Below are 12,840 nucleotides of genomic sequence, written 5' to 3'. Positions count from 1 at the left end.
CGCTAGAGTATCTAAAAATTTAGCTAGATATATATATATTTATATTTATATATATATATAAGCTAATCCTTGCCCAGACACACGAATTGATATGCAATGTTTAATGTTTACTTGTTTTCTTCCTTGTTTCATTTCGTCCTATTTCATTTTTTTTCTTTACGCGGGCATATAAATAAAATCTTATTGTATAATATTTTCTTGTTAATATATATAATATATATATAGTATTATTACATATATGATGATATGTTTTTGTAGTCCCAATGATTAATATGCACGCGTTTGTGCAAATGTCTCCGGCGTGAGACATGTTATGGACGGATTGATCCAGATCACGTCATGGACGTTCCGAATTGTCGAACGGTCACCAATCCACAATATCTACTGATAAGTTCCGATGGTAGAATAATCAATTTTTCTTACTCTTCGTGATATACTCTCTTTATTATATTCCGATCGACCTTCGAAATATCCGTCACGCATCCGGCAGTATTTGACGAGGCCTCAGATTGTCGTTTCAAACCTCGTCCGTAATATAATTGATAAAACGAGAAAACATTTATATAGATGTACATACATATAATATTAAAGAAAAACAAGAAAATGAAGAAGAAACGAGAGAGAGAGAGAGAGAGAGAGAGAGAGAGAGAGAGAGAGAGAGAAAGTCGCGATCGCCCACGGCTACGATTTGTACCTCGCCGTAGATCGATTTTCGGAGAGGTGTGTCCACTCAAGCCCCGTCGACATACTGATTAATTATTAGTATTATTATTATTACATTATTACTATTATTATTAATATTATTATTCGCTCACTAAATATCATACTCTTATCTCTGAACATAGTTCAATGTCGCTACGATAAAGTTATTATTCTTTAAATATCACAATAACCTTACACAGAAAGCTGCAGCTAATTTTTTATTATAATAATAATTATTATTACTATTCATCATTATCCATTATTATTACTATCAGTATCGGTATTGTTATTATCTACGAATTTACGCGCGAACTTTATCTCATAAATATGTCAGATGTATTGTATCCCCCTCTTTTTGTAACGAATACGAAAGTATTACCGTTATTTTTATTACTATTTTTATTTAGTGTTGCAGTTATTATTATGCACGCACAAACTTTAGGGTAATCGTCGTCGTGTCAAGCGACGCACGCTTGCGTGAACTCGATTTTGCTGCCTGTGTACTGAGTCACTTTCGATGGTTAGCGTGTGTGATTGCTCTCGTATGTGTAATTAATAAACAAAAATTGTATGTTGCCAATATAGTGTACGTTTCCCATACTATTCAATTATTATTGAACAATATTGACACAGAATCGTTAATTACATAACCGCCAGCTTATAACTTGATATACATGTATACGTAGTGAACCCCGAGTTTATTGAATAACATGGAAAAAAACATCTATTGAGACACTGCAAATGATTGAGATTTTTATTCATAAATTGCATGATAGGTAAATAAGTAAAAAGGTACATATAATAATAAATATTAATTTCACTAATAATTGTAATTTTTCACGTAAAATTTAATAATCCGAACAATTTAGAATAATTTATTTCAATTTAGACTACAAATTGTAATAAAACTTATTATTCGATTATAACCATCTTGCCGCATTCATGAAAAAAAGAAAAAAATTAATAAATAATTTTTTGGATTGTGAAATTTGCAATATGTAAGACAATGATCTATAAAATCATGGGTTCACTATTATTATCACAATGATAAATATTCGAGTTTTCAACACTTTGCGGGCTGACCGTGCTGTTCTGTAGCGAGCGCAGGGGACGGACTAGTTTCTGCAGCTGTATGCACATGATATACATGAGAGATTAAATATAAAATTATAATCTCAAAGGTAGCGATTATACCTAAGCGAATGTGTGATCGTATTCAATCGCAAAAATAACATTTGTATTTGTCGCACCGTATTTTTCCAAAGCGGACCAAGTATAGGACGTCAATTCTCACACACTTCCGTCCGCAAAGCGTTAAATTCACTCGAGCGTCAAGTCTACCGACCAATCACTCAAATGTCGAAAATTTCATATTTCCGTAACACTTCACTAATCTTTCTTTTGTAACGACATCTGCTATTCCGTAAATAATCTTTGCAATATCGATAATTTTTACAAATAAATTGCCTCTATGTAAACGTATCGCAGGTGTTCACATACATCTTTTGCTGTGTGGGAGGAAACCGTCTGCTACGCAACATCATACATATTTAATAGAGAAAAATCACACCGTTCCGCGTTCGAGTAATCCAAAATGATCATAGAATTCCCATAAACCAACGCCGATTATGAGAGCAGAAGCGATTATTATAGTAATCATTAATCGATTACGCTCCCGATTTGTAAGGATTCGCGAGATCTGCAGGCGCGTTTCTGACGATTATTCATCTGTGCGGCTAACGAGTGTACGATAACCAAGTGTAAAGAACAAGAAACGGCAAGTGCAGAGCTCGGCACGGAACTCTGATGCCAAAAAGATCGTCAAGGAAACGCGCCGTCAATCTCCACGTTAACCAGACAAATTTCTCCCTTCTATAGAAATCACTTGCGAATTCGTGTTTATATACACATCATCATAACTCTCAATTTTCATTTTCCTGAATTGAATCACAATTCAATTTCATGATTTGCCCCCAAAGTGCCATTTGTATATGCATCGTGAAATTGCGAAATTTTATACATTCAACACATTTATATATATCTGAGAATGTAAAACGAACTTCTGAAAGGATCTAAAAAGAAGTCTGCTTCTTTTCTTCCCTCAAAATTTAGAATTTTGTTCAAATAGTTCTACTAGATTTAAATTTAAAAAATATTTATATATGAGAATGTAAAACCCCTCAAAAGATAAACAAAATATACGTTTTAAATATACATTAAGGCAAAGAGTCTCCACGATGCATTGGAGCCAATCCTAATAAATGTCTATGCAGATCAATAGATAATTACATGTTTAAATGCACATATTACATGTACATATATACACGCATACGAGATTCACGTGATAGGGACATTCCCATTTTCCTCGAACGCTTCCATCGATGTTATATGCATAATTACACATCTCTTTCTTTCAATATTTCCTGCTTATCTTCCACCCAGACACCGGGCGCAAACCGAAGTCGCGTGCATACGCGCATTCACGCATGCAATACGCGCGCGATGTGAATCTAGAAACAACACGCAAATAAATACACGGACAACGTAGCTACACAAAGAGACACGTCCTTACATACATACAGACGGATACAAATGTAAGACACGGGTGTATCTATTGATTAATAAACGCCACAGAACGCTCGCGGTTGTCTACGAACGACGAATGTGGTCCAATGCGTGCCCTTATTTATAGCAAGATTACTTCGGCGAAACGCTCGATCATTTACCATGCCGGACGTATTTTTCTAATTGCCTGGAAACAATTTACAGGTCATCTTTTAAGCTGACGTTATTAAAATCATAGCCCCGTATTACGAAAAAGTAACTCATTTATTGCGTTCGATTAAAATAAATCTATTTTCCTATTAAAAAAACTAATTTAAACTACTTAATATTACATAAATATATAATTTGCAATGTGAGGAAATTAAGTGTAGTGCAGATACTGTGAGTTGTAAGTTGTAGAACTTACAGATCTTCTTTTCTCGTCAATAAATACTAACACATTGTATTATAATATATCCACTCTCTGCTGAAAACGTAATTCTTTTAGACTAGATCGATTTGTATTATCTTCTTCATCTTTCACTCATAGATATCATTCTTTGAAATACCCTGAGATAAGCAATAACATAAATAATAAAAAAAAAAAACAAGATAGATACTCTAATATGAGTTTTTTATGAAATGGAGATGGGCCCAGCATATATTATGAATGATCGATCGATTTCGCTGTTTCTGATATGTTAAGAATGTAAGGGCGTGTTTTTTTATCACTTTCAAAATATCGTACGTCACTGTACAATGTATAAGTATCAAAAGCAGTTACGTGTTTTCCCTCAGGAATTCTCATTGCAAATTGAGCGATGCCGAACGATCCTAGTATCTCGAGTTACTGTTCGATCTCGTGACACGTGTGATTGTCATATTCTGTCTTTTTTTTAATTGAGATTACGCATGTCGCAGCATTGACTACGCGAATTCGCCTTTGAAATATTCGCAAAGCAGTTATCACGAAACCTTGTACAAATGAGATATTCTTTCAATATTCGCAATGTGCATTTAATGGTCAACTGATTCTATTCCCTCGGCTCGTGGAATGTATTTCAAAACACAAAATCGGTCGTCGCCAGAAGATATATCATTCAAATTTTGTTATTTTGTTCCAAATGTGTGAATTATGATAGCTTGATACTCCAATTTATATTGACCCTATCAAAGAATTGCTAGTTACACAACGCTAACTTACACATCCACAACATGCTTTTTAAGCATCTGCGAAAACGCAGATTTCAATCACGCGTGGCCGATGTATACTGGACGCGACACAGTGTGTGTGCAGTGTCCACCTGAGCTCAGATCTATAAAGCTGAATTCTGTATCTACAGATCCATACGTTCTAAAAATTTATACGATTAAATATTCACAAACGTATCTCTCTGTAAAATAAGGAAAGTTCCCAGACTTACGGATCCGTAAAAATCCGTAAAGAGGGAATATTATAAATTCAGGTCTTCAAAGATCCGGAAATGTACTGATATTCACAATTTTATACTAATCCACGGACATATGTATACTATATATCGGCACACTCACGTATTCAAAAAGCGGAATCGGCGAGGTCTATAACAGCATGAGACTTCCACGGAACACACTATGAACACGCTAGAATAAGCTTATAATCCTAAGAATTCTCGCATGCTTCGTATAAACTGCTCCATCCGTCCCAATTTATAGGATCACCAAGAATATTAGCATTAATTTTCGTTGACAGATGGTTAAATTATAATTCATCGATTCGTAAGAATTTATAAAAAGAATTCTTCACGTTTACTTTGACTTTACGACGCTTAATGGGTATTACTTATCACGTTATTCCAAAATCAGAATAAAAGTGAAAAACTCTTCTCATATATATTTCGTTCACCTAATTATTTTGTCAAGGATATCCGGTTTCGCGTCCGGAAATTGTGAACGTTTGGTATATACTACCACAGTTCGTCGTGTAGACATCCGTTCATATCACCGTCTACTAATATTTTACCATCTCGTAAACGGGTTTGCCCCACACATACCCATCCAAACACACCTACATGCATTCACTCATACATATACACAGACGCACAAATAATTAATTAAGCAACTATAAGTCCCGACTCTTCTCATCTCGAACGATCCTCTAGATAAGTACATACTTCGATATCCAAACATTGAAAAATCTCTTTTCTAGGCGCCCTTACTTGCTCACTTGTGTACAACCTCCCCCCGAATTTGTGATCTCAATACGTAATCGTCGTTGTGAATCGATCTTGTGATCGTGGCTTGGACGGGTATAAAGGCTGCCATCGATGATTGAATAGGAATACGTCATAGTGAATAAAATTCGCAAAAATCAAATCCCTTTAGATAATAAAAAAAATGATACAGTATTACGCTATGAAATTTGCAAGGAATATTAATTCAGTTTATTTTTAAAGAAGAACAAATAGAAATGTTAACATCATAAATTTGGCTACGATGATATGTAAACGATGAAGTTAAATAATAGTTGTGTAGTGACACAATTCACTGTGACAATCATCCAATCATTGCCTTTGAAATTTTATATCAAAATATTAGTCTTAATAAAAAGTGTTTAACGCATGTCAGATATAACATATCGTTATAATTGCACAAATAAATTTAGCCACTTTTCTACAACAATATGCGTCAAAATCCATTCTGTGATAAAATGACTGATATAAATTCTCTTTCCAAGGATCAATGTTTAAATGTTAAAATTTATAATAAATAATCTTTTCATTTAATTGGTAATTAGCTTATGAGATTTAAAATCAAATTTCACTCATACTGATAAATATTATAACAATGTATTATATAGAGCCCATGCAATAATCACTACTATTCGTGTAACGAGATGCACGAGAGAAGAAAGATATGTAATTGGCGATAAATGGCATGAGCCAACTCGCCGATTCTCGATTCTCTTGGACGATAATTAGGATAATCATATGCGAGAATACTTTCGTATGAAGGCGCATAGTAGCATTTTTAACTCTTTGGGATTATTTGCACGAGTCGCGTAAATAATAAATAGTCGAATAGCCTCAGGTACTTATACCTCAAAAAATATTCATCTCAAGGGAATGCATCGAAATACTGCGCGGATTTTCAAATTTAGAGGATCAACGCGAGGATGCCGAACGATCGCGCGAGATTGTTCTCCAATTTGTTCGGGAAAATTCGAGAAATTTTAAAAGAAATTAATCGAATTTATAATAAAGCTCAGTTAAGGCAAAAATTACAAAGCGATCTAATAATCATATCGATTCCCCTTTAACAGTCTCATAAATTAAACACAGTAACCAGTCGTAACATAAGAAATCAATGAATGCCCTATTAAAAAATTAATTGTTTAATTAATTATATTACTTATTTGACTTATATATATATAATTCATGCGGAATTTTTATTAAATATTTAACTTTCTTTCAATCTCTCACATTAACTCACAATTTTCTTTACGTAGTTTTAAAAAGCATGTTTATTCACACTCACATTTAACTTTAGATTTAATTTCAATTTTAGAATTCCAATTGTTAATATCTTTTTTACCAACCATTCGAAACGCGTCATTCAGAAATGGTATCAATATTTCACTTAAGCGATACCGATGTGCCCGAGCGAAGGATACCCACGTTAATCGATTACACGACACGCGCGACATAATCGTATAAATATAATATACGTGGATTACCTGAGCACGACCGGCTTCAATAAGAACTCGCAAGCCGCCTATATTTTTGCTATATAACGAATCAAATTCGCCATCAGACTGCGACAATTGCAATATACAAATTGACTACACTCTCGATTCCACACGTACGTGCGTCGCCGAGTTGCTTAATTATTTCAATTATTTTCAGTTAAAATACCAGGGATTACTTCGATCTTTAATGGCTTCGAACAGACATCATATTTTTTGCAGGGCAACTATTCATAGATATTTGTAATGTAAATCCATTACTAATAAAAATATCATGATAATTATGATAGTTTCCGTATAAACAAAATTGCAATGTACGAATACTTTAAAATGACAAAAAACACAGATGTCTGATCGTAGTTATATTCCAAGATATCGAAATCCACAGTACATATACATATATATATATATATTCGTCTAGCTTCGTCTTTACTTACGTCGCGCGTCGTCAGACAGATGTAACATCAATGACAGAATCAACTAAATACCACAGAAAGCACGTGTGATACTACGATTAACAGCTATGTAGAATAATCTACGATTACTTAACTATCTACTCGCAATTGTTATAAAACTCCGAAAAACATCGTGACGTATTATAATCCGCCGCTAGAACGAGTTCTCGCGGTTGCTTAAGTCAATTAACAAAATCGTATTCAAATAATAGGAAAGCTGTTTTTTAGACTATCATACTTCTCTCTACCTTCACTTTCTTATTCCCCCCCCCCTCCTTTCTATAGATCATTCGTCCGGAATGTATAAACTCCCTTCCACCCTTGACATTTATCACTGATATCGGTGCGAAGCTTTGTCTATTTACCCGATATATATCGCCGCGGCAAATCCGCTTCCCATTTCGCGCACTTTAGAAAATTGATATGTATTTTGTCTATGCATATCTTATCGTGCCCTCTCACTTTCACTTTCATTTTTGGTGTCTCGGCAATACTACTATGGTCATTACTTTCGAAGTGTGGTCAGGCTCGAAGGAGCACTTTATTAATCCTGGTTGCCCTATATGCTCATATTTATATTATGATAAGGTACGTAGCCTTTTTTCGGCGCTGGCAAATTTGAAACGTGATTTTCATAACCAATTTTAAACAAAAAATATAGAATTCAATTATTATATTATTTTTTACCCGATTTTTTTTAATCATCAAAAAGTCTAATGACAATTCATCGCCATCAATTGTAAGTTTTTACGGGCGATCTCTGACTACCGCAGTGCCAATGCAATCTTTTCACTTTTCATGTGTTACTTATTGAAAAAAGTAATAGATTATGCAATATTTATCTTGATATTAATCAAACGTAAAACTTCAAATTAATATAACTTTGGATTATGGTTTTCGTATAATTTTATAAATGTGCAGAAGCTTTAGAATCTCGAGGATCGATCCTACAATAGGATGTCCTACGAGGACGGAATCGGGATCTACGAAAGAAACTCAAAAAGCAATGGCGAATTATACTTCCGTGCAATTCAAATATCTGCCTTGATTCTTTATCGCGCTATTATTACGGTAGATTGGTGCAGTCTAGCATCAGGTGGTGCATATTAACGATTTTTTTTCACAGCGTGATATATAGTAGTCTTTGTGAGGTCTATTGGTAGTCTTTGGATCGATACATTGCCATCTTTGGTGATCTCGCGTTCTTCGATCTCGCTTTCTTCCCTCTTTCACTGAATTTTACGCGAAATTGTTATTGTAGATCAAATTTTATAAGATATTTTTCAGTATGCAAACCATTCGAGTTGTAATTTGCCGAAGTGTACAATCATGCGAATAAATGGTATCAAAGCAGGAGCGTGTCTTCTCGAAGGAAAAATCGTACAATCGATGAAATCAGTTTAATGCTGCAGATTCCTACTCATTTCTTAATCTTCAAAATATTTGAACGTTTCACACATATCTTTTATACATATTTGTTAATTCATTGATACGTAAATTCTTATATTCATAAATGTAAAACAAAAATTCCAACGTATTTATATAGATGACATTTGTTTTCAATCCCTTATACCGTTATTAATTAATAATTATTTATTTACATTTTATTTGTCAAATGTACGATTTTCTCTTGAGTTTTCCGCTTAATAAACGATACTTTTCGCTATTTTTCTTTCAGAATAAAAGAGCGCTATAGGGTCCCGGTCACGCTCACGTTTCGCATGATTCGTTTCACAGTGCGTTGTGCAGGATTCGCTTTCACGATACTGTATTTATGCCTATACACGTGTATATATATTTATATACGTATATAAAAAAGAAATAAAACGGACTCGCTAGAGTAATTTTCTAGAGACGGTACAAAATATCTGATTGACATGTACTTCTCGCCCCTGTACTTTAAAAGTGTGATTTATATATTTTTTTCTTTATATATATATATCTATCTGTAGATATATGTATATATATATATATATATATATATATATATATACTTCTTCATATTTTATATTAACCTCTAATATATCCTTACGCGAATACCACTCTATGTTAATGTAATAATAGCGTACTGCCTACTGATATGTGTTAGTTCACTTGTAAAGCACTTTAAAATTCAATCTAATGATTCATCGATTCCGATCGTGAATAACGACAAATCCGCCTCTTAACGGCTAATTACAAAATAACGAGCTATTGAATACACCGAATAATGCGTTTGCCGCGCTGCATCCTCGCATCTTTCCAAGATCGACGATCATCCCTCGCGATCGCGATACTCGAGCGATCACGGTCGCGTTATCCAAACTCGTCTGCTTACATTTTTCATTATCCTATCTTCGCTATATTTCTCTCATCTTCTTTTTTGCTAGATATTTATCTTATTCGTGATTCGAAATTCTCATAGATTTTTATCTTTGGACACTGATGTATTCCATTAACCCTTTGCACTCAAATGTTATTTATTCTATTTTTCTTAATTACAAAAGATATGCATTGAGAACGTTATAATACTTCTTTTTAGGAGAAGGCGAACCATGTGAAAGTCTGGTTTCAAGCGCATAAAAAGTTATTCTATCCGCAATGATACACTAATCAAATTTTTTTTCATCATTCAATTACACGTTAACGCAATCATTTGTTTTTGAATAACTGAGATGGATATTCTTGTTTATGAGAATTTCAGTCCATCTTACTGCTCCTCGAATTGTAAGGCCTCGATTCGATTATAACTTAGATTATACCTCCTAAAGTTTCGTAAATTACATTTTTTATCGCAGTGGTTTGTTAGTTGTAGCGTTAAATCCAAAATTTGTAGCATTACAAAATATCAAATTTTTTATCCCTTTCCATTCGATTATCTACATTGATATGTAAAGTAGAACTTGAACGTAAGAGCGCAAAGAGTTAAAGTGGAAATTCGAATATTTTGCCTGATAACAATATCCTATTACTTTCCATTATCTCTTCTTCTTTTTCTTACGCGTATATTTAGATGTATCGTGTATTCGTCAAGTCCCAATATCGCGGAGTGATTCTAACGTAGTGCTCTCCAGTCGCTTTCCGTAGAAAAATAAAGAACATACTGGCGCGATCATGACTTGACGATCGATGACGACGATGATGAGAGATCAATAATGAATGATCGATCGATTCGCCCGAGCACGCCGGTGGATGATCGCCATTACCGATATCCACTGTGGCGGCTTTTTTTATTTCTTAAGTAACTTCCATTTTCGTTAATTGCGGATACATGTAATAAATGCCCAGTGATATAACGGGAGATACAAAGGTTGGTCATGTAACTCTAGGATTCGACGGAAGCTGCGTAAAATTACGGAAAGCTACTTTAATGATCTTTGTTACGGCTATTTGTCAAGATTGATTTATAATCTCATGTTATAATCAATAAAAATATTCGTCATATAATCTTATTAAAAATGTAAACTTATTAAAATCATACATCAAATACAGAATGCAAATATCATTATAATTTTCTTCAATACGTACATACAGTTGCATGAGACTGTTTATGAAATTCGGCACAGAGTCAAAGAGAAATCATATCAAAAAGAGATTACCAAAATAGCTATTAATGAATTTATTGAGCTATTTCGGGAAATAAATTTTGCTCGAATACTCACTAAAAACTCGCTTCTGGCTCTTGAATCATCATGAGATCTTTAATGCGTCCTCATTGCAGCTTTCCGCCACCGAGAAAGTAAGAGGAGAATGCGAGAGGGAAAGGAAAGTACAATAGGGCGAAATAGAGGCGAATGGGACGAATTTCGGGTACGGTTGCACGTTTAGAGAAGCGCCGGGAGTTTTCTCTTTAGGAGTTCGAAAAATCGGGACAAGATCTATGTGTGTAACACGCTACCGATTACAGCTTGTGACTCGACCAACAGAAAGGCACTTGGGCAAATTACGTGCCGAGTTGGCCGCCGTTTCTAACACGCGGGGCACATCACCTTCACTACTACTCTCTTTTCTTCCGTCCGTTCTCGCGCGATATTTTACTTTACGGAGAAGCGGACGATTCAAATTCTCTTCTCGCCGCACTTGAATTCTCATCTACAGACTTAACCCTATGATATGTTCGCGTTCGTTATGTATATATATGTATAAGATTATTACTTACAATCACTCTTTCACCTATCATTCTCTCAATTTGGTCACTCTTTCTTTCTTCCATGTTCTTTCGTACATGTTCTATCATCATTCGCAATTTTCGCTTGCACTCCTGCTCAGGTTCTCTCTTTCTCTCTCTCTCTCTCTCTCTCTCTCTCTCTCACACACACACACACACACACACACACACACACGCACGCACGCACGCACGCACGCACGCACGCACGCACGCACACACACACACACACACACACACACACAAAGGCACACGCACACACACGCATTACATCTTCACCTAGGACACACTAGACTCTTCTTAACAAGATACAATAGTTAAATGTACGCGCGCTCATTTTCCGCACGCGACGCGCCGATGATAAAACATAAATACACACTTCTTAGGGCACCTTTGGTATTAAGCTTGATGTACTCATCTTCGCCTCGCTTGTTTCGTTTCAGTATGTAGAATATGCAATTTCGCGTTAGAACCACCACCAGGATTCGCATTGTGCATTATTGTAATTTTAATCACGCGCTAATGAGCTTAATTTTTGCGAGGCTCGATACTTACAACTATTACTTTTTCAACAATATGAACAATTTGGAAAATTCGAGCTCAATGTGACTTATTTAAGAAATTTGTCAGAAATTTGTTTCCGAAACATCCAATAGATTTATCGTTGACTATAAATTTCATGGTACGTGTGCGGATGTATCCCAGGGTGGCATGGTATGTTTGAAAAAATCTTCGCGACTGTCGCGTATAAATGTATTTGTTTGTATGAGTGTGTGTTTTGGGTATGCATGGTACATATGCATGTACGTGTAACCAAATATCGCGATATGACGTGCGCGTGTAACTGCGAAGAGTGCCATTCTTTACATATGTATACACATACAAGAAATAAAATCCGTTTCCTCGCTTGCTTCATTCTTCTGTTGCCTTTTCCTCGCTCCACCAGCCACATTTCTATCACCCCCGCCCCTGTCTCTCGCTTCGTCGTCGTCGATCGCGATCAAAGACACGGTGAAAATAAATAGTAGGTAAAGGTAGGTACGCGAATCGATAAGTTAAGTTCGTTAAAAAATATATATACCTAGGAATTATTATGTGATTATATTGGGCCCCCCACTAGAGTCGCGCGAACCAACGCCTCCGTTTTGCAACGTCGAAGAATTTACAAGAATTTGCCTACCGATGTGTTCGCTGTGTCCCTTTCGGGCAGAAGAGCGAAATCTTACTCTTCCGTGCTCGCAATTTTTGCATCTCTTCTCTTCCCTTCTTTCTTG

The sequence above is a fragment of the Trachymyrmex septentrionalis genome, unplaced genomic scaffold (genome assembly GCF_001594115.1).
Source record: "Trachymyrmex septentrionalis isolate Tsep2-gDNA-1 unplaced genomic scaffold, Tsep1.0 scaffold129, whole genome shotgun sequence".
NCBI classification, from domain to species: domain Eukaryota; kingdom Metazoa; phylum Arthropoda; class Insecta; order Hymenoptera; family Formicidae; genus Trachymyrmex; species Trachymyrmex septentrionalis.
This window is presented reverse-complemented; position numbering follows the sequence as displayed.